General features: G+C 44.5%; 1 protein-coding gene across 3 annotated transcripts in view; it reads left to right on the top strand.

The window, feature by feature from the left end:
- The first annotated feature begins 5,295 nt into the window (after positions 1–5,295).
- KLHL24 (kelch like family member 24) overlaps positions 5,296–23,731 on the top strand; it is a 211,490-nt gene continuing 193,054 nt past the window's right edge. The window contains exons 1-2 of one of the 3 annotated variants that reach the window (XM_069617834.1): positions 5,296–5,581; positions 6,584–6,653. The gene's annotated coding sequence lies outside the window, so the exon portion shown is untranslated. Of the gene's footprint in view, positions 5,582–5,666; positions 5,864–6,583; positions 6,654–23,731 lie in introns of those variants that run through there. The other 2 variants (XM_069617836.1, XM_069617835.1) reach the window with 2 other exon arrangements.

Raw genomic sequence — 23,731 nt, 5'->3', positions numbered from 1 at the left:
CGCAAGATGCTAAGAAAAAGATAGTGCTTGCAATGCTCAGTAGAAGATAGAGCGGTAAGCGCCAATCATATATCTACCTCAATAAGGCACATTATACAAGTACGACTCCATTTTGTAAAAGCAGAAAGTTACCCAGGCGGCCAGAGGCCTGACAGGCCGCAGGAGAAGGAGTGGAATCGAAACTCAGAAAAGAGCGACTCATTCTTAGGAAATCGAGGTCAACCAGAGAAGGGGAGGAGAGCATGAGCTCACAAGACTCCAACTACAGAGCATACTAGCCCGTCCGTGAAGGTCAAGATAAGAGAGGCCCATTCAGGTGGCTAGGCTGAGACAGAATTAAATGCACAAAAGGCTAGAACCTGAAGCAGATTCACAGTGAACCAACACGTGACCAGCCAAGCGCGAAGAGGTACCACCGCCTGATGTCATCCAGAACCCGAGGATGCCATAACTTTCCCTGATAAGAGGCTACAGTTCCGAGGCCATACCCAGCCAACTAATTGACACATAGCCCTAAAACACCGATTGATTGAAAGGAGGAAGGGTGAATCTTGGGGCACTAGGCACCTGGGTGTCTATTCTGCATGCTGCTAATTAAAGTGGAGATTTATGTTTAGGGGTGTAACTTGCCCAATCACAATGGATCATGTAATCTAGGGTCCTATAGACACTGTAACCAATGATACGTCGTACTTGTAGTGACGTCAATCACATGTGATGTAGAGGGATGGGCGTAGATGCCCACCCGATAAGAGTTGTCCAATCCACATGCTTTATTTCTATATACAGATATAACACCTATACTTAAGTTACCTTTCCTAACCAATTATATTGCATGATGATTTTTTATAGAAATTAAACGTCAGTGATGACGATTTTTGCCTATAAGAATTGCTGTTCTACCAAAGTTCGTGGAAGTCGGAGCGAGACCGGTGATCGCACTACAGCTGATTCCCATTTGTTTCCCTGTTTGATGTATGTATCATTAAACAGACTTCCCTTTGCCAAACTACTAAGTCCTCGTTATTGAGTTGTGTCGGAGTAAGTGAATCCAGCACCCCCTGTCCTCACATGGTGCAGCTATCTTGTCTTACAAGTTCTAGAGGGTGAGTGCTGACCTATGGGCACGTCAGTGATTTCCTCCCCTCCTGGACACATTATCTCTTGCTTCTTGCAGTTTCTGCGTTGCTGCATCTAGCTAATGGCAAAATAATAAAAGCATTGACAGGATGTATATGGATCTGTCCTCTAACTATAGAAATGTACTCTTGTGTTTTTCGTGTATTCAAGTGCGTGTTTATGTCCCGAAGTGCAGATGGCAGGTGTGCTTCATGTCTTACGCTGCTGGGTCATGGTGTCTCTATTGACGTCAGCAACATGGCTTCTCGGCACTTTAATCAATACTGTCAATTGAGGTCTCTTTAGTTGCAGCTTGGGGCTCCTCGTCCACTCTGGGGTAGATTTGTACCTCACCTGGCTTATAGGGCTGGCTGAGGGGGTACCTCTCGGCATACTTATCAATCATTGGAGCACTAGGAATTGGTCCGAAATATTATGGGCGATCACGGTGTCCCCTGGCCTTCTTCCATGTCATGTATCTTATGGGAGGGGAACAAAGGGGCAAACTTCCCCATCCCTCTTCATGGTGCATTCCTGGGATGGTTAACGGTAGGGGCTGCTTTGGTACATGGACTAAATGCATCCGCTCTGCATCAAAGTAACTTGGCATCTTGATTAGGAAAGCAGGGTTCATTGTGTGTCACCATGCAGAAACTAGTCCATGGCAAATCAATGCAGTGATATGTGTGCAGTGATGAATTGTGCGCTGCACAAGTCACCACCCTGTTGGTTAATGGCATCTATGCGGTGCTCCTCTATGTAACAGCACATATGCCTATTTTTGTCTGATGTGTCCCATGTCTATACAATAGCACATTGGAACATGTTTTGTATGTGGCTCTGACGAGGATGCCACACTGTGCCCACACTTAAACACATAAAGCAATCAAAGACGTTGCTTCAAATTGTACATCCACTGGACAAACACCCTTTCTACACTGCCACACCATGATTTTCACTAGCTGCAGGCTAGCAATAATAATAGATACTCATAGCCCTCAACCTTTTGAGCTGCCAAGGTGGTTGAAATGTCCCCATTTGGGGGGCCCAAGAGGGGGGGGGCAGTTTAGAGTCCATTGAAGTGAATGTGCCTACAGGGGGCTAACAGGTACGCTAGCTAATTGCAAGGCGGGTGACACATACCAAAAGCTTGTGAGTTGAGAGCTATAGTTGCTAATTCCAGCTGTTAGATAAAGCATGGGCCTGCTCTTATTTGCATAAATAACCCCTGAGGCCTGCGTAATGCTGCGGAACTGGGGATTCTTTACCATGCATTAGAAGCTGGCTTTGTTTAAAACGCTTCATCAGCTTATTTCTGGTCAGGCTAAAGATTGTAAGAGGTACAATCCTTTCTGTGTATTCATTCTGTGCATTGTTTATTGGGTGTCTCTTGTAGAGTATCCTTTCCTGTCTGTAGATACAATTCCCTAAAGATGTTTCTGTATTGGGGGCTGTACATACTCACACTGAGACCCAGCCCCATCTCATCTAAAATTCTCCAGAAACAAAAAGCAAAAAAGCCCTTAGACCTGATTTCAGTGGCTGATGTTGCAGCCATTGTATACTCACACCCGAAAGGGTAAGCTGCCCAAATGAGTATGTATTGTTCATGGTTACAAACAATTTGTTAAGGTGTGTTGTGAACAGTGATTTGAGCACCAAGCCATGTTTCTGTTATGTATTTAGGGATTCACACATACAACCCTTTTGTCACAGACTTGTTTATCGAATATAGAGATCTCTGATAACTGTTATATTCCTGAAATGCTCTCTGATTTATTGCAAAGCAGACAGGAACTCTCATTGGTGCTATGTGTCCCCTTCCCACTCTCATAGAGGTATTTTTGAAAGAGTACAATTGGAGTGTACCAGACTGTCCATCTTGGAATGATCACCTTCTCTCAGAAAATAATTAATATGTTTAGTCTAGTATTGCCCCTTGCGAAATACAAGTGAGGTGGTACGAACAGAAGGCCTGCAACACAGGGCCAGTGGTCAGTGGGCCCTCAGACCTGGCAGGCTGGTCACTGTGCAGTGTGCCAGTATTGACAGTTTGAAAATACATTCAAGCAAGACCTTCCCTAAGAGTAGTTTGTGATGTGTGATCCTCCCATGTGTATTACCCTTTTATGGGGATCAGGGATGTCATTTAGGGGTTGCCAGAGGTCGTAACTGCGACCTCTGAGGTCTCCTCTGCAACCTCTAAAAAAACTAAAAAAATGTAACTTTTTTTTTGTAATGCAAGCTCCTGGGCTGTGACCAACACCATGTGTCTCTTTACTTCTGGAGTGACTGGGTTTCTTGTTCAGGCCCCTTAAAAAAAAGAAGAAAAATAAGAACAGGAGTGCCAAAAGTCTAACACTTTCAGCACTGATCCTAAATAAGAAAGAATAGGAATACTAAATAATGTGTCTTTCTGTAATTCTATAAAATAATTGCTAGACTCATTAAAGATTTCAGGCACACTTCAGGGGGTGAGTCACTGATTGAGTCTGTTCTTAAACGCCTCAACTCAGCCTTTCATCCTTTTGAGATCGATAAATGAGTACCAACAAAGGTTGGGTGATATTGGGTGTTTATTTTTTCTATATAAAGCGCTTAAGCGTAAGTGCTATATAATAACACATCATTATCATGTGTTCATAGACGCCTGCTTGAATTCACAGTAATTTGGTATTATGGGCCTATTCACACTGATCTTAACGATACATATGGCAATCCATTCTTGTATGAAATGTACATCACATCATAGTGATATCGTAACCATATTTTTCGTAGTGTACAATGCTATGTGATGCCACTTCCTGTTTTGTCAACTGGTGAAAGGTCCTGTTCCATCGCTTCCCGTGATATCCCTTCAGGGTGGGGTCAAAAGACATCACTTCCTGTGATGTCATCAGGGGTCAAGGGCCATCTGATGTCACTTCCGCTACCCCAGGCATTTTGGTGAAATGACATCCCTGATGGGGATGTGTGTCCCCCACGTGTATTGCCCTTTTTAAGATTGGCCATGACTGTGTTATGGCCCAAGCTAATAAAAGGAGCCCCTGCAGGCACATCCAGGAGAACGGCTGCAGACTCCAACTATGGCCTCCTGTTTTCTCTGTCTCTCATTGTGGGCCTGCAGGCCTACACCATGTGATCACAGTCCTGCGGCCCTGGCCTGCAGGCCCCACGTCGTGTGACCATGGCCCTGCTGGGCCCTGCAGGTCCCTGCTGGTCTGGGCCCCCAGACCAGTCTGGTGCCCTGGGTCCTGTCCAGGCACCCACCACCAGGATGTTACCAGCATGCACGGTGCTCCTGCACCTAGCTCCTATGCTGTGCCCCACAGCCTCACAGGGCCCTGCCCTGCAATGACCTATAAGTCCCAGTGACCCCGGCACACCAGCATGGTGCTGGGCATCCCAGCACCAGTGAGGCTGGCTGTGTGACCACCGCCGGCCCCCACAATATAGTTGACAGAAGAACCATTTACTTGGACAGCAATAGCTGTGTTTTCACATTGGATTTCTTCTGTAAAGTACTTGACTTACAATGTAATGAAACCCGCTTAATTTATATAGCAATGATTTATTGATATTGAGGGTTTTTTGTCACGTGACCGTGAGGTGTAGTTTGGGAGTTGCTGTGCAAGTCTGGGGTTGGGGGGGTGGGGCTGGGGAATTCTAGTGTTGCACTGTGGGTACCAAGTTGGCTAGAAACTGCCCTGATTGTAACATTGACAGAGCCATTCTGGATAGTACAGAGATCAAAAACAATTGATGGGCCTTTGTACCAGGCTGTGTAAGCTGCAGACTGTATGCATCAGCTGCTGCCTTTTAATCAGTCAACAGAGGTTAACAGCTCTCCTGTAATAGTCACGTGAGACCAGCACTTCTGATTGCAGGTTCTCTGAGCTTGGCCCATTCTTTATGGGAAAGCCGCGTCTATAAATAGAAAGTGCAATGAACAACTGCAGAACTGTTGGCTTTTCCAATGCGTGTTTTTGTCTGCTGCTTTAAGTATCAAGGATCTCCGTGTTTTCAATGTTTTGTGTAAAATATATATATATATATATATATCTCCTGGCCAAGCGAGATGAAGAAGTCTCGCTTGCGCTCCCCGACGGATCGCTCGCTTCACCGATCCGTGTGTCGTTGCCTTGTTAAGAGGTGAACAGTTCAGCCCTTCAGGTCCCCGGGGTCCACCAGACAGAGGAAAAAGAGCATTTCTCAAGAGCCGGTTGCTAAAAAGAGAGTCCCTCCCAACGGGCGCTGATTGGCGCAGCTCTGGTGACATCATATGTTTTGGAAGTGGAAAGTCATGTGTTTGCAGAAGCTCTTTGTTTTCAGTTTAGATGGGAACTGGAGAGAAAAAAAGGCAGCCTTGAACTTACAGGGGGGGAGAAAGTCTCGGAGCACCTGTCTCCCGCCTGCACCCCCAGGAAGCGCAAAGTGGCAAACACTGGCTACGAGACGAGGGGTAAGTTCACGACCTGTGGGTGAGGGGCGGTTCGGGATGGAAACACTGAGTGCATGACTGGAAAGATCGGGGCACAAGGAGCCACTGGCGTGCACTTACGGACTCGAGGCAAATATTGGGAGGACGAGAGCAGGAGCTGTCACAGCCCGTGTAATGACATTGGGGTTATTGCGAGCGGAGTCGTGGCTGTTTAAGAGTTTACTTGCTGCACGGCACTGGGGGAATACATTGCCAGATGCAGTGTTCTTGTGAGGGTGGCACTGGGCTAGGAGGCAGCGTTGAGTAAGTATATGACCTTGGGTGGGGGTTGGGAGTTGAGGGTTGGGGTGGGTAGGCATTTTGAGAGTTCTGTAGTTATGCAGGACCCATCCGTGAGGTTTTGGCGGAGAATACATGGCACTGAGAGTGTAGCATTGAGGGGGCACATAGCGGGAGCGTGTAAAATGTTTTTGAGGGGGTGGCAGTCTGGGGGAAAGTTGCTGCATTCAGATTAGCTTGGTAAAGATATCATGAGGGTTGGAGCGCAGGACTGCGGTGAGATCAACTGAATTGATGTGTGCCATTAATGTGTTATTATAAAGGTGGGGGCAGCCATCGGAGGCAGTGGGTGAGTTTATGGGCCGTCTGACTTTCAAGATGAGGCCACGTGGCTGCACACACTACTCTACTGTAGCGTAGTTACAGCGGCGTAGTTGAGAAGGTGAGATTATGGGTTTGGGAGATATTGTGGTGGGCATCGTTACCTGGAAAGGGTTATTCTGAGGGTCAAATACTGGGAGACAAGGGGTGAGAACACGGGCTTGGCGTTTGTGTGGAGGTGGGGGAGGCACTCGGTGCTTGGCTCAGCTGCGAAATACGTGTCAACAAACGTAGGGTGAGAAATAGAAACATTTCTCCATTGTGCAGCTGGCACAGACAGGGGCCAATGGGATTTAGACATACATTTGCATCCGTGTTCAAGTATATATATATTTTGATTCTATCCATATTTTTGCACTTTAGATCTGTGAATGGAGGTGTCCAGACCCTGACCCGCTGCAGGCACATGGGCTGTGAAAAGACACTGCTTGTGGTGAGTATACTACAATGATGGCTGGGCCTGAGCACTGTATGGCCCCTGGCTGCCACCGGCTGCCACCGGCTGAGCTGCACAGAAGGAAATCTGGGCGGTGACGGCTGTATTTCCCTTAACCCTTTGTTACCCATGTGAGGCACAGCTCATGGGGACTGGGCTGCGAAATGGGGCCCTGGTAGATACTTAACGAGTATACCTTTTTTGCTTTTACAATTAAAGGAATCTCGTCTACCTTCACTCACACTAACCATTCTATTGAACACATCTGTGTATTGTATAGTTAATAACGCATGAAGGGAGCTCTGCTTGTGACATGTGTCAATGAATACACGAAGGGATACGCGTTTGGAGGTAAAGATAATGGGTGGGTGGAGGGGGGGTTCGAGTTGATTTAAGCCGCACCTTACAATAAGCAAAGCTGTCCATCTCCCATGCGTTAAGTGCAAGATGGTCCCTCATAATATTTTCAAGGTTGCCCCTTTCTGGCGTGTAAGGCTCTGGGCTTCCCTCACTTGGTGTTGAAGGTCCATGCCTACTCTCCTTGGACTACAAGTGTCAAGGCTTGCTTTTTTTTTTGCATGGTATAACGGTCTAGAATCGCCTAAGTGTGATTTAAAAAAATCTATAGCCCTGTCCTATAACTGCCTCTATGGGATAAAAATGCATTGCTTGTGCCTTGAGGAAAACCAAAAACAAGGCTTTCCTTCTAGGGCATGGTTACTCATTATGTGGCCCTCCAGATGTTTTGGACGGCAACTTCCGTGATCTTTCACCACTGATTATGCTGGATAGGAACCATGGGTATTGTAGTCGAACATATCTGGATGGTCACATAATAAGTAACCGTGCTCTACTAGTCCATGCTAATGTGCATTGAGGTAGAAATGCCAACAATTGCTCCCTGTGGTGTGTATGTATATGTGTCCAGGTTGCCTCTTTCTGTTCTGACGTTTGTTTAGTGTATACACGTCAAGGCAGGTCCTCGTTGGTTGGCACTCCATGGAATATAAAGGACAATGTTGATCAGGTTTGGGTTGTGAATCATCAAGGCTTGACCCCTTTAGGTACAATGGTGAAAACTAGCCCTGGTCGGGCTACAAAGACAGACTTTCTTTCTTTTAGAGTGACAAATCTAAGGCATGTATTTCAGCTTGTCAGATTCGGAACACGTCTATTGATATAAACATGATGCGTCGTCCCTACCTGAACTGTCTACTGGAATACATTAAGTTGCTGTAGTAAAAAAAAAATCCTCACAAGCACAGCACAAACTGGAAGTAATTCTTGGAAGTTTACTTTCAGATTAGGGCCACACAGAAATGCACTATGCGTATGCAAATTAGCTGAAAAGCTTGAGTTGTTCTTCATATGAGAAATGAGTCATTGTCTTAAAGAATTGTGCCATTTTAAACATAGCTTTATCAACCCAATGTTGGCAGCTCACAAGTAAGCAACAGAATATACATTTCAGACCCACTGAGCATCATCAGTGCAGTGTAGGTTGAGATTGAAGCAATGGGGCATGATTAAAATTCACCATCAATATTATGGTATGCTTGAAAAAAGCTCCTTCATATTGAAGCATTGGGGCATGTTTGCTATTCAACATCAATATTATGGTGGTTTTGGAAAAAGCCTTTCCTTGCTTTTTTTCAACCCAACCTAACAGGATGAATGTTAAACATGCCCCAATGATTAAATCTCAAGGATGGTGATCTATGCCACACTGATAAACCCCAATGGGGGTGAAACATGTGTGGTTGGTTGTTGCATCCACGAGAGCAGTCATTCTTCAGTTGATAAAGCAATGTATAGAATAGTGCTGCCATATAAGACAATTTCCTCTTACGAAGCAAAAAGAAAGCTTTTCAGGAAATTATCATATCTACAGTGCATTGCCGTTTGACTCTGATCTGAAGGTGAGCTTCCAGTGATGGCTACAATGTGGTGCTGTGCATGTGTTGGTTTTCAGTTGAGGATAACCTATTCCATTATCACACTGTATGTAGAAAAGTGTTTTGTGTTGCTTAATTCAAACGCACCATAACATTGATGGTACATGGTTAAGTTGGTACACATGGGAATCTGGTACATCTTTTCAGGTCTGGGCAAATGTGGTGCGCCCTTAGGGCTGTGTACATACTCTGTGCCCGGTTAGTCTGGTGTGTGGGGCTGGATTTCAATGGGTAGCTGGTATTGTGGATTTGGGTATATTTACAAACCTAACATGCTCTATTTAGTGTGTTTGTATGTGTGTTTGGTCGCTTTGAAACACAAATTACTTGATGTATAAGCGCCTTACAAATGCACAATACATTAATATATGCTGTTGGACACAGGTATGTGTGTTGGATTCTGGTATATGTTGTCATGTATTGTATATGTTTTATGGACCGTGTCTTTCTGTTTAGGGATAATGAATATGTGAATAATATATATTTTATAGAGGTTGTCTGTTTTAGAGAGTGTGTGTGTGTGTGTTTATATATATGTTTGAAGAGTTTGTTTTAGTAGTGTATTTATGTGATCTGGTATGTGGTTTGGGGAGCCACTGTAAATGTAGAAGGCTGGTGTTTGTTAATTGGAGCTGGTGTGTAAATACAAAAAGCACAAAAAATTACTTATTTGTTATGCCCACGTAATATACATATAAATGGATTACTCCTAAAGGCCCATCATACTAAGATTTTAGATCAGTATAACGTTTACTTGTGATCGCATAGTCACACACCTTAATCATCTTCTTAAAATGTTTTCCTGCTGGTTTATGCTGGGGGAGCTGCCTGTATTGGGACGTTCTTATATGCTGCAGGAAACCTGTGCATATTGGGCAGCTGTTTACACGTGGTCTATGTGTTGTGGAGGCTGGTGTATACTTTTGAGTGCTGGTATGCTGTGGCAGCTTAAATATGGTGTGGTAAGCATGTATGCACTCGCTGAGCTGGTGTTAAGTTGTGGGGGCCTGTAGTATATTGCTGGGACGTGGGTTGGTTGGCGCAGAGGCCTATGTATTGAACCCATAGGCCCTTTAAGCAAGGTAGCGCTGTATAAAATGGATGGGGGTGCAGAATGTACTCTTACACCAATAATACAACAGACTCAGGTAGTTGGCAAATCTTTAGCTGTTTTATTAACAACAGGGAGTACAACGGACATTCGCTCAAGTCTCTCATAGAGAACTCTCAAAGCATTTAATAAAAAATTATATTTATATAGTAAAAACTCACCATCATTGATGTCATACTACATGGCAAAATAGGAAAACCTAAGTTGAATTGTGGTTGGTCTATGGGGAACATCTAGGCATACTTTCTATGGGGAATCGGATTGTGATTGGGTCTCTAAGGTCAGGTGGACCGCTATGCCCACTCTTAGTGCAAGTCATCTTCAGTGTCATAAAATACACTACGTTTCATTGGCTTTCAAACTCTAGGTCTCTTTACTATGTGCCCTCTATCATTGGTTGGCACGCTTGTAACCTTCTGAAATATTCCACTCGCTAGCAGCATGCAAGCTGATACCCCAGGTGCTGGAGGTTTTGGCTTGGACATACCACCCCACCTAATTAGCCCAACATTCATCATCACTCCTGCTTTCTCCCATTCGAATTGTCTTTGAACTCAGAATTGCAAAGTATCACTGCGCCTGAGAATAGAAGGGAGTGTGAGCATGGTCTTACCTTCAAGTCTCAATGTAGCTTGCCCAAAGTCTATTTCCATCTAGACCATGTGACTGGAGACCGTGTTGAGCTCTTTCTTTCGTATTTAACACTTAAATGAATAAAATCTGGCACTCCTATTGTTTTTCCATTACACCTCAACAGGAGCTTGCCTCGCTTCTCACGTTCATTGTATTTTCTCGAATCGATAACCAGTTTCTTGGCTGCCCTAACCCTTGACACCGGGCCAGACATGCTTTCTCGATTCTTCCCTCATCGTCAGCTGTTTTCTTCTAATGCGCAAGGAAATTGTTGGAGCACTCCAATCTTCTTATATAGAAATTTTCTGTCTGTACCTCTATATTTATTCACAAAATGCTAAAGGTGCGGGGCAGGAAAAGTGGACCTGGCACAGGACCACCAACACACATATGTAGAGAAGAGAAGAGGATCCAAAAGTGGGAACCCTCCCGTCCCCTGTGCAGGAGACGGGAGGGTTCCCACTTTTGGATCCTCTTCTCTTCTTCTACTGCACCACACTTTCAGCCCTTCTGTTCACGGGGTCCTGGTTTGCTAAAACACGACATGCAACATCCAGATTCTATACACACACACACATGTGTGTATATATATATATATATATGTATTGGCACTGCCTGCAGTCTATTCACTACGTATAGCCGGCCTTCATGATTACTTAGTCTACTTGCATTTCAAGATCTGTACAATTATAAAACGGCTTGCATTTTCTTCAGTGCTCTCTGCACGTGCAGTCTTCATTCTGCACATGAAATGTTACTTGATTCTTTACTTTGCCATCAGATTCTAAAAGGTCTATCCACCTTCTTCTTTGGAATCTCTCCTGGGTGCATAATTTCTGCTTCATGTGACATCACCAGTCTTCTCTTTCATTCATCTTTACATTTCTTCTGGGATTTTTCCTAGGAGGCCGTCCGCTCTCCGAAGATACATGAAGAAAGGGTTTCTCAACGGATACCTTGTCTCAAAGGCTTTTCGTGTTATGGGCATCATTACTGGTGTTTTACATGCTGCAATTTACAGTTCCCAACATATAGGCAAAGAAGGGGCGGGACTTCGGGTAGAGGAACTTGGCTCCTCCTCTACAGTATGTTATGAGGAACCCGTATATGTTGTAGTGGGGTGGAGCATGGGGTGGTAATAGTTTATTATGTGTGGGCTGGTATAAGTGTCTGCATATTGTGGGAGCTTGCGTATAATGTTATTGGCTGGAAATGGTGGCTGACTGGCACGTGTTCTTGGGACTGGTATGTTATGTTGCCTGTAAGATTTTCTTAGGATATTGTATAGGTTGTGGAGATAGTACTGTACAGCGTTATGAAAATCCAGTGGTTTTTTTCTCCATTTCCAGCAGTAGGCTGGTGGTAAAAAAGTGACGGTGATGCACATGGGTGGGGTAACTGGTATATTGTTTTTTATTTGATCTGGGCTGGTGGAAAATGTGGAAACTGGTTTACTTTATGGGACCCTTTTGATGGCTGTTTTTTTAAGTGGGTGGGTTAAATGCATACCATATCTTTTTACTCACTCATATAACACGATGAGGTCAGATAATTTCATATGGTGATCCAGAGACTATACATTTTTCGGCAGTTGATATCCGGAGATGGCAGGTGGTGAATGTTTGCCAAGAGGAACACCGCATAGAAATCCTTAGTGTGCCTTTCACATGTTTGGAAGGTGCTGATGATTCCAAAAAAGGTGACACTATCCAAACGAGAATGCGTTAAATCATGGTATGATATTATTGTGGCAGACATGTTTATGTTACAGGGAGTGATATGATGCAGAACTAGTGTATGTATTGAGCCCGGGAGTTGTGAGGACTTGTGTATGCTTAAAAGGGGGGCTGGTGTTGTGGGGAGTATTTGATTGGGCGTTATTGATAATGTACTAAATTTCCGGTAAAAAGAGCTCGTTCTGGCACTGATATCCTTATATTAAAAACATGTTTTATTATTTAGTTTTTTATACTTGGTTCAACCATTTCACTAGTTTTTACAAGTATAATAAATACATCAGTGCTAGAACCCCTTCTGTTTACGGAAAAGACTTTACGCAACCTCAGTCAAGTTTACAGTCGCAAGCGGCGGAAATAATTCGCCGCCGCAAGTTTCAGAGCACATATCTCTAGCTTGATGTTTTGTGTACGGCATTCTGTGAAGAAGTTTGGTACTTATGCATTGTGGGGGATGGGTGTTGTAATGTAGTCTTGGGATATTTTGTTTTGCTGTTTTAGTACAGTTTCTTGGTAATGGGAGGAGCATACGAAATCAACGGGGCCCTGTAATCTGTACTCTGACGGAACGACCTTAACTACCAGAAGGTGTACGCCCTCTGCGTGCATTTATAACTACGTGCTTCGTGCGGCCATATTGATAACAGGCAAATATACAACGTCACGCTGTGGACGTTTCCTTACAACGGACACCCAGAGAACTGCATACGCACAATCGGAGCGTTCTGCCTGGTTCAAAAATGGTTACTGTGCAGGTTTCAGCACCGCCTTCCAGACAGGAGGGGTACGCAGGCTGTTTGGTAAACATATGTTCTAGTTGTTCATTGCATGCCAAGGGTGGCACGCAGCCAGCTCAGCGTAGAGCTCATATGATTGGTTGTGCGAGATCTCTCAAACAACTCTTACTGGTTAATTTTGCCTGTCGCTGGGCGTACTTGGCAGAAATATTGACATTTAACGAGCATGTGTCTGTGAAGGCTAGCGGTGCCTTGTGGGTTGTTGTGCTGCGGGAACGCGCACAGCATTTCTCAAAACCCTCTTGTGCCAGCCCCGTTAAGCCGATGGTGCGCGCCCCCGGAGTCCGAACCCGTCCAAGGTGCCAGTGCAAGCGGCAAGCCACGTTTACAAATACAACCGCTGGTCATTGTAGCACACTACTCCTTTTATTTAAATGGATAAACCGACTCCACGTTTTATGGTACTTGTATCCTTAATCAGAAACTAAAATAAATATATCCTGAGTGAAAGCATGTATTGACTACTATTCTATGGGATGTTCTTGAAATACTCCCCAAGTGTTTGACAGTGTAAGCATACAGTGCTTTCGTTCTGCATATAATCGCCATCTTTAAAAAAATAAAATAAACACAATATCTTCGTTTGCATCTCATAAATGCAAATCTAGTCTTCACATGTAGCCTCTGCAAGTCCCTCGTGAGACCGATTGAGAGAGGCGGGTGTGTGCTTCGCAGACTTTGTTTCATGATAGCGAAAGTCATGTTTTGGAAACTCAAAAGTGAGGTTCCGGTTTGCAGAATGCACATCCTCCCCCGTAATCCCCGATAATAAAAATACTGGTAGTTGTTACTATGCTACCTGACACATAGGTCTGTGGAACGTCCTACTCCATTCTCTGTTCTAGTACGGGACCTGACACCATTCTCAAGACCTGAGTGTGGGACATTGTGTTCTTCTCTTTTGGGTGCCTATTGGCCGTGAGCAGTGATGGAATAAACAATCCATGACCTGGGAGACCCAGGACATTCATAGGAAGGGCCGAGCCTGGGGGGTCTTTCCTGGCTTTTAGTGCCAAATAGGAAACGAGTCGGAAATGGCCACGCTAAAGTGGGGAGGGGCCTGTGTCGGGGGCAAGAAAAGAAGCTGAAGGTGTTGGTGCTAACAAAAGGGGTGGAGAGGCAGTGGTCGATGCGTAAAAAAAAGTAGTGGAACTATGTTCCCTCTGCCCAGTCCACTTTTATGCACACTACCCCCATACTAGCCGTGACTCACCCCTCCCATTCAAACCCCATACCTGGGTCCTTTCTTTCCTCCACTCCACAACATTGTGTTTTACAACAGTTCTAGTAAGACTGAAGAAAACACAATGAAAGAAAATGGATTTAAATGTTCACCATTAGTGTGTCATTGTCCCACTCAGCATGCACCTTCACACAGCCTCCCCTTCACCACCCTCCGTTCACACTTCTTAAAGAAGATGTCCAGCCGCAGACACAACCCTGCCATTGCCTGCTAACAAGTCTGAGCCTACAGCCCTTCATACGCAGATCTCGATCAAGCTGGGTGTTTTGGCTGCTTGGGAATGGGTTTTGTATCCCAATCAGTCTTTTAAAATAAATAATCCCTTTCCAGCACCTGAGAGGTAGCGCATCAGCAGGGCTCAGGTTCGAGTCCCCAGTAGTGATGAAATTAAAAATAAAAAAGAATTTTAATAAAAGTTGCCATCCTGGAACAGTATTCTTGGTCACAAAAACAAAGGGAACGATGACGGGTTGCACCGAAAAGTAAGGGAACATTGTACTCTTTAGTTCCAACCCACTTTGACCTCTGTTGAGGGGCATCAAGGGGCTGGAGGCAAGAAAAGGGGCTAAACGTTACTGAGGAAAACACAAGGGGCTTAATGTGTTAGGGGCAACACAAGTGGTTAAAGGGGGCAAGAGGGCAACACAAGGGGCTAAACGATACAGGGCATCAAAAGGGCTGGGAGCAACTAAAAGGTCTGAAAGAAACTGAGGCAAGAAAAGGGACTAAAGGGGGCAATAACGGGCCTGGGCAGTCAAGGGTTGAGGCGCAACAGAAGGGGCTAAATGGGACTACAGGATCAAGAAAAGGCAAAACGGGCCTCGGGTAGCTAAAAGGGTTAAGGGGCAACAAAAGGGGCTAAATAGGATTGGGATTAAGTAAAGGGAAACACGTTTCTGAGGTAGCTAAAAGGGTTAAGGGGCAACAAAAGGGGATACATGGGACTGGGTTCAAGAAAAGAGGCAAAATGGGCTTGGGGCAGCGAAAGGGGTTGGGGCAATAAAAGTGGAAAAGGGGTACTATGAGGGTAAAGAAAAGGAGGTAGTGGACAGCAAAGGGTCTCACCTTTTCGAATTTGCAACTGCTTCAGAAAACCACCACAGCATATTCCAGTCCTGCCCCAGCCAATCAATGAGCGGCTGGAATGGGACAAAAAAAAAAAACACATGATCCTGGTGTGCCGGCAGCACTTACAGGAGCATGTCTGTCTGACTTAACATCCCGGCCACCTGACTTCCTGTCCTGCCCCAGCCAATCAATGAGTGGCTGGGGAGTAACCAGCAGTCAAGCGGCCGGGACTGGAAGACAGGCAGACACGCTCCTGGAAGTGCTGCCGGCCTTAAGTGGCACTGGAAAATGAGCTGGGGCTCCACAAGGGGGTGTGGCCTAGCAGCAGGGGGGGTGTCGCCAGCTGGCTTTTTAGGCCACGCCCTGATCATTTTGTTGTTGTGATTACCGGACCTTCCTCGGTAGATTTTGATTATTGATGACAAAATAGAGAAAGTTGGTCTGAGCACGAACAAGGGAGAACAATTGAAAGCTTTTGGGATAAAGCAAGTTGGTGTTAAAGTGAACTAAAATTGGTCCGCGCCTGGCGAAGGGAGACTAATTGAACATTGTGTTCAAATGGATTTGAGCCCGGCTGAGGTGGGATCCGGAGTGAATCGTGAATCACCCGAGAAATTGGATACGTGGAAATTCGACAAGCATTGTATTAAAGGGGATCTGAGCCCGGCTGTGGGGGATTCCAAGGTGGATAGTAAATCATCTGAGAAATTGAGTATGTGTAAAAACCTAAGAGGAAAGGAACTTTTTGTTTGTCGCATCAGGCCCTCTGAAAGAAGAGATTTTGAAAGGCAAAGAGACTTGTGCACAGAAGGCCCTGATGCTAATGTTTGAACTGCACCCTCGTGCTAGAGAAGCCAGAGACTGTTCTAAGCTCGAATGTACCGCCTTATCGAGTGCTGAAAACGTGGGTAAGGGAGGCCAGTGGCCTGAACATCCTGACATATAATTTCTTGAACACTACTTTCTTTTACGTAACATTGTTTCCCATACTGTTTGTATTTAGAGATAAGGACTGGCAATAGGTTTATTAGTGTAGGCCCTTTTATTTTGACAAGACACCACTAGGACTGCATTATTATTATTTGATGATCGTAGCTTCCCCCATCTTTAGATTTAAGATTAGATTGGCGTTTTTCAAACCCCTATTGAAGTTCAATAAACACCCTTGAACTGTGGTCACTTATGTCTGTCTTACTGTTGATACCATGCCTTCCTTACAGTAGGCTGTAGTCTTTAGGAATGTTGTGAGGTGATAGCAATCCAAAAAACAAAAGTACAAAATAAAAGAATGACCAATTAAGGTTGTATAAGAATAGACTTTTATCAAACAAAATGCAAACAACTATTCAGAAAACACTAGGAAAAACCAGGCTTTAAAGTGCTTTCCTTAACAGTGATTCACTGTCTGATTGTGGAACTTGGTGACTGGATCCAACACATGGTGCAGTTCACAAGCAGCGACAAAACTTGGCATGAAGAATCTTGGAGCAGACAGAAAATGCTTGAGTTGGTATAGCTCACAAGCAGTTCAATGCGTGAATGAGGGCCCAGAGCTGTCACTTAACTTCTGGGTTGTCTGAAGTCCCAATCCATGAGCTCCAGGACAAGGTGAGCCCCCCTGCACTAACTCCAGGGAACATGGCTGGCTCCTACAGGGAATCCATCTCCTCGAGTGAACAGGCGCATGCGTTCAGTGAAGCCAGCAGTGAGATTCTGTGGTTCAACAGCAATCCCTGTCACTGTTCCTTAGGGATTGTTAGGGGACACAGTTCTCCTCTTCCTTGGGTGACTTCTGTCTTCACATCTATGGCAGAAGACTTTGGAATGGACTGCACTCCCAACAGAGGTCCAGAATGTATCAGCCTTCTTTTCTTGATGGTACAAAGATTAATCAAAGCATGAGGGATGCCCCTCTGCTTTTGAAGGCAAAATGTCACAGTGGGTTTGTCCAAAGCAAGCATGCTTTAAGGGGTACAATACATGTGTTTGTAACAAGTGCCCTCTGCATTATGACCTCACACCCAGAGTACCTTGCCTACAGGAAGTGGCAGGGACAGGACAAGAAGAGAGCCTTAACAAAAATCCAGCTGGTGGGATTCTTCACCTGGCTTACCTCTCCATTTTAGATACTCTTAACTCCACCCATTCCCATGCCTTCTGATTGCAAAGGCACTCCGGTGATCACCCCCCTGCTGTGAGAGAGGCTTTGTTATATCAGGGCTGCTTCTCAAGCACTGGCTCCCAGGAGGCCTCCGGGGGGGAAGTTTCTATGCCCTAGGGAAAGGTGTCACCTTTCCTACACGAGAATCAAAAGGGGGTAGCATCATGGCTGTTGTTCCATGTGGCTGTAGTATAAACATTCAGACGAGACACAAATAAATATCAGTTCTGTCATAGCTGTAGCCGTGCTCACAGAGCTGACACTAGTGCAATATCAAATTGCCATGGCTCTATAATTGCTTGCTCTTAGTAGTCACCATGCCACAACCAGGCATAGCTTATATGTAAAGGTGTGCTTGCCACCAGACTGGCTAAGGCATACAATTATAATTGATTTGGAACAGAGGTACAGAAAAGATTAATACGCCAGAGTGCCTGCACAGACTTTGTGTTTCAGCAGCTGTCAGGGATACACATGCAACATTCCAAAAGACGGTCTCAGCAAAGGCATATTGGTGTATTATCATTTTGAAATGGGATCTAATTCACAGACATCCGTTTCTGAAACAGAATTTCTACATTGTTTTATGCAATAAAAAAAACACTGGTTCTTCTTCCCTCACCAGATGACCATTCTTCATCCATAGGAAGTCTTGCTGCCCCTATATCTGAAAGGGAATACTCTACCTGAGATGGGGTTCCTCATTTTAACATTCACAGGCAGCCTGTTGTCCCCAGTAGAATGTTTAGCAAGTTCTACTGTCTTGGACCAGAAGAGCCTCTTCCCCCCAAAAGGTAGTTTCAGCAGGAATAATCTCTGTGATGCATTACCTTTCCAAACCCAGAGCCACAGTTGCCTTCTCACAAAGAGGTTGGCATAGGTCTGTAATGGCATGGCTCTGAGCACATCCTATGAAAGGATTTAACTTTCTCCATCATGTCTAAGACGGTATACAGAGGTTTGAGCCTTCCTTGGGGGCTGTCAGAAGTGTCTCAAAGTCCTTTACCAAGGATTGGGTAGTGTAAGCCGCATATGTGATGCTTTTAATTGGGAAGTGTAAGGCAGCATTAGCATTCTTGAGAGCAGTTTTCACCCTCTGATCAATGTTGTCCTTTGGAGCAGAATCCTCAAAGGCCACTGCCATCATATCCACCAAGGTAGGATGAATGTAGTCCACCATCAGAGATTCCAGAAATTCTCTCCGAATCCCTGAATGGAATACATTTTTTTACCAGCACTTGGGAACAGTGGACTGTTCAGGCCCACTCCTGGAGATGGATGTCCTCAATGCTGTGAAGCAAGAGCATAGGCGCTAAACGTGCTTGAGGGTGAGCAGATGGAGAGAATGTTTCTTTCACATTCCGATTGGTGCAGAGGTTTCCCATGGCCTCTTTACTTCACTGCAAAGGTTATTTCCGTTCTTCTCCCAGTCTTGTTCCTGGTCAGCATCCTGATTGTTTGCATATGTTATTGATCGGAAATGGGAGTGAAAGGGTGAACAGTGATGTCAGCTATGTTCCCTCCTGCTCTCATTGTGACTAGGAGACCTTGAATTGGAACTGTACCTGCTTTAAGAGTGTGATCGTGTACTTTCTGTGATAACACAAACGAAATACCTTGCAGGGCTTTTACCCCATTTTAAAAATATCAGCAGAAGCAGCTGACTTAAGCATGTAGCCACACGGCTATTTCCGGGTCCTGGGTGCAGCAGAAAGGGACGAAAGACTACCCTTGTCAAGCTGTTCAGCATGTGTTCCTGCATGAGACGGGCAACCCTGTAGCTTTGCCGTCATGAGTGGAGTTGAGGGATTACAAACAACGCCAGGCCTCGTTCAAGCACGTGATCCTATTGTCACCCCCTTGCCGGCAAAGTTCATTCAATGCTTCGGCCCAGAAACATTCAAAGGTAGGTGTTTACTTGATGGTGCTATCAGGCTAATGTCAACGACCTTGGCCATTAACACCTTTCATTATCCTCCAGCAGCAACATGCTAGTGTGCAGGCTAGCTACAAAAGGAGCATGACTGCACCTCCCGTTGTGGCCCTTTCTCGACTGTGTTATGCACACAACATTCACCTCCATGTCACGACCTAGACGTCCTACTTCCTGCATGATCTCTGGCCTTATTCCTATCTGTGACTCCCACCCCAACTGGAGAAAGCATGCTCAGTGGAGTTATTTTGTAGGTCTTTCTCATGTAGTTCATGGTCACCAGATGGATTGGGGGAAGAAAAGTGGTGTGTCCAGGAGTTACATTTGGCGGGCACTTTCAGTTGCAGATAACATTTAGAAAGTCTATACTATACACACAAATATATTACACGGCCTGCGGTAGCAGCCGTGTAGTTATGGTTAAGTTGCTAAACCTATATGAAGAACACATTTTGGGTGGCTTATAACTTCGCTCCCTGGACGAATCCTCGCCAAACTTTGCAAAACAAGTGTATGGCCCACTCTGAATTAATTAGGCAAGTTTGGTTAGGTTTTGTCAAGGGGGGAAAGTTATAGGGGGGGCCCCACATTTTCTTTTTTTTTTTCCATAGAGATAATGGAAAAAAATGGCTCACCCCTACAGCCCAAACCGCTTGACGAATTTTCACCAAATTTGCACCAGGAGCGGCGGCTTAGTCCCAAAAGCGTGCTTTTGTAAATTTGGCGTAAATCCACCCAGTCGTTTCTTCTAAAAGTAGGTCCAAAAAATGTGTGATCTCTGGCTGTGCTTGGCAGACCCATTACCCTGTTCGGTCCGCGGACAGCATCCGATTGGCCTAGAAGGCAACGTGATGTCTGCAGACATCGGACGTGCCCCCTGATTGGATGGTGAAAAGTGTGAAGTGCGTCAGATTTTTTCAAACTTCTGCCATGTTGTATTCACTGACATTCCAGCAGTGTCCGCGGACACTGCACTTGTCAAAGTTATCAAACAATCTCTGGGTAGGTAAGGGGTGATGAGGATTGGATAGGATATGGCTGTAAGAACCAAAAAAACAGGTGTTTTTCAACCTAAAAGTCAGCGAACAGTCCAGATGTTCGGGGGCAACCCTGTGATGTCTGCGAACACTTAAGATGTTCGGGGACATCTGTGCCTATTTTTGCATTACTTGGATGGCTTATAACTTTGGCGCCACTCAATGAAACTACATGAAATTTTGGAATTTCATTCTAGATGTGATTCTGAATGGTTCTGGTGTGGAGCTTTTCTTTCAAGAGGGAACACATTTAGAGGGGGTGGTCCCAAAATATTGTAAAGGCTTATAAATGTGGTGCCATTTGACGGATCTACACAAAAGTTTGCAAAACAATTTTAAATCTAGATATAAATGTTGTTTGTAAAGGTTGGTGGGATTTTCTCAAGATGGGGCTAAATTAGAGGGAGGGTCTCAACATTTTTAGATGGCTTATAACTTTGTTCCCGTTTGACGAATGTGCACAAAATTTTTCAGAAAGATTGTAGAACCAACCTCCAAGGATTGTTTAAAGAGTGAAGGGATTTTGTCAAGTTGGGGCTAATTTATATGACTAGTGTATGTACATATATTTTGACACTTTGGAAAAAATAAAACATAGGCGGATTTCAAGAAAACATGTGTAAGGAGCATTGGCAAGGACCCTAAAGCATGGTTTTGCAAATGTAGTTACAAAAAATAGTGATATACCTTTGGTGAGTGAGGTATAGCCTGTGGCCATGGGCAGTGGCCAGATTGTCCGGGTGATGGTATAAGGTCATGACCCAGACAATCTGGCTACTGGCCATGACTGCGAGGGACGGGAAATGGTGTTAAAGTGGCCATGTCCACCTGGGGCCGGCTGTGTGGTAAAGTTATTCGAAAGTAGGATAGGTTTGAAAGGGAAATAAGATGTGCTTGTGGTAATATGGTCATAGGATTCTGACTCTGTCTTCTTCAGGCTGCCATGGAAAGGGAATGAGGGCTCTGTACAGAGCCCCACCTTCTCTTTCCATGGTGGCCATCTTGGAAAAGGATTCCACTTCCTACAGCAGGACGCTGCAGGCGTCGCGCTGTATGACGAAAAATCTATTTTCTAGCACCCCGGGTTCCCGCTTTGGGAACCAGGGGTGCTAATGGTCTTTATCCCCCATTGCAGGGGCTGCAATGGAGGATAATGGTCCGGAGCCCTCATTATTTATTTATTCATAACGCACCGAAGCCCACAGGTATCAAGGCGCACACAGACACACTTCGCTTGGGATGGTGGGCCATTATTCCCCGTTCCGATCCGAGGAACGGGGGATGAACGTCCCATTATTCACATTAGCATAACACAAAATGCTAATGGAAATGTTGGAAAAACGTTTTGAGTCTATGTACTTTACTGAGAAATGTAAAGTAGATGGAGTCTATAAGATTTTATTTTTTAGTTCTATTTTTTAACTGTGAAAGGTGGTTCCTGCTTGCCATGCGAAGCCTCTCCGTTTGTCATTCATTGCCATGATAGAAATCTTTATACATATTTAACAAAGCACATCGTAGCTTGCCATAGATAAGCTTTACATCACTTGGATGACTCTCCAATATGGTCTCCTGCATAGTAGGCTCTACTGCTTTGCGGTCACATGGCCTTGTGGCAGAGGCAGAGCTTGGCAAACTGTTTAAATACGCTAGGAAGTGGACACACGTGTTGATGAATCTTAGCCTGAAGCTTGAGTAATGAGCGGAAGGTGTGGCGTTTTTTAACCCCGAGGGTGAGTGTGTTTTCTCCTTGTTCACCTAGATTGGCTGTTAGCCATATCTTTTTTTTACCATGTTGTGATGCACTGAATTTAATAAAGTCATTTAATTCATTCAAGTACGGTCTTCGAGTGCACCGGCTTTCTTTGTTTCCCTGTGTAACTTGTGAGGCCATTGCCTGCATTGGTGTGGGAGACTGTTTTGTGTAAACAAAGAGTCTTTCCAACTCTGCCCTAGAGTGCCAGCTATATAATGAGATAGAGCACTATGAAAAAGGCCAATATAGATTGGTATCTGACTATGGCGGATTGACGTTTGGCAAAGGTGTTGAAGCCCTGGCTTTTTTAATTTTTATTAATTAATAACATGAAGCAGTTAATTCCACCTCAGAAAGGTTAGTCTGCTAATCTGTTTCCTCTTTTTTAAGCTCAACGACAAAAGCATAGTGTGCACCTGTGCCCTGTTGGATCAGTAAGGCCTGCTCTGCCAAGGGCACATAGCAGGCTCAGAGGTCACAAGTGCCCATTTGAGAGCTGCAGTGACAGCTAAGTCTCTGGAGTGCAGGGGCTGCATTGAAGACATGCACTTCTGTACCAAAACCCATATTATGATTTACTGTTCAGGTGGCAGAGTAATCTATACATATAAACCAGATCTGAGTGCCTCCTTCTAGTGAATGTTTATAACTGACTGTGAAATCAATTAATAGGTGTTTTAACAAGAAACCTTGAGTGTAAGAGTTTATTTGAATACGGCGATTGTAGAACTCTGTGTAACATCCTTACAGCTCACATTCCCCTCTGGAGATAAGCCTGGTTGCTCAGCAACGCTAGCACAAAACTGTGTAGTACAGATTTATACCAAAGGTTGGTTTTGCTTACACCTGTATTCCTAGTTGTGTGTAGTGGTCCGAAAGGGTACTGCATGCAAACTTTGCCTAACATGTATGAATGTGAATAAGAGTCCTAGAAGCCACACTTAAAGCGACACTAATTTAACACTATGACATTTTTCTGAGCATATGCATGGATTGCATGGATTTATCGATGCTTACATTCAGACATTTATAAAAATCCATTATTTATGTAGCACTTTCGCTAAAGCACTTTACATAAAGCTCACATATAAAATTATTATCCAGCAACCAAATTAATACTCAATTTGCAAACCTCACAAGGATAAAAAGGTGAGTAGACCTTTCTAGGATTCATACTTGTAGGATGCAGATCACACATAGATCCTTAGATCCTATTTTCCTTAAATGTGCATACCACAGCATTTGGTAACGCTTTGGCTGTGGGCATTCAAATTCCTATTGATACAGCACTTAGTATCACAATGCTTAGCAGCAGGAGAAATATCTCTTGGCCCACTTGTAAACCTGATAATAGCAGTGTTTTATTTTGTTTTAAAAAGGTCTAGAGGGTAGTGGGAAGGTATCCTAATAATTGTTTCTTTTTAACTTAATGGATCGCACTTAATCCTACTGAGGTTTATACATTAAGTACTGTTACATTTGGTTGGAATAACAGCTTTTTCACAGTGTTATTATACCTGGATACAGGACAATCTAGGCCACAATGACATCAAAATGGATTGTATTTTTGCACAAAATGATAGGCCTATGAAATATAAAACAATCAAGTTGATTCTAAGAAGCTCTGGATGTGGGGCATCCAACC

This window comes from Ambystoma mexicanum, chromosome 10 (genome assembly GCF_040938575.1).
Source record: "Ambystoma mexicanum isolate Mex_15411 chromosome 10, UKY_AmexF1_1, whole genome shotgun sequence".
Taxonomy (NCBI): Eukaryota; Metazoa; Chordata; class Amphibia; order Caudata; family Ambystomatidae; genus Ambystoma; species Ambystoma mexicanum.
This window is presented reverse-complemented; position numbering and strand designations above follow the sequence as displayed.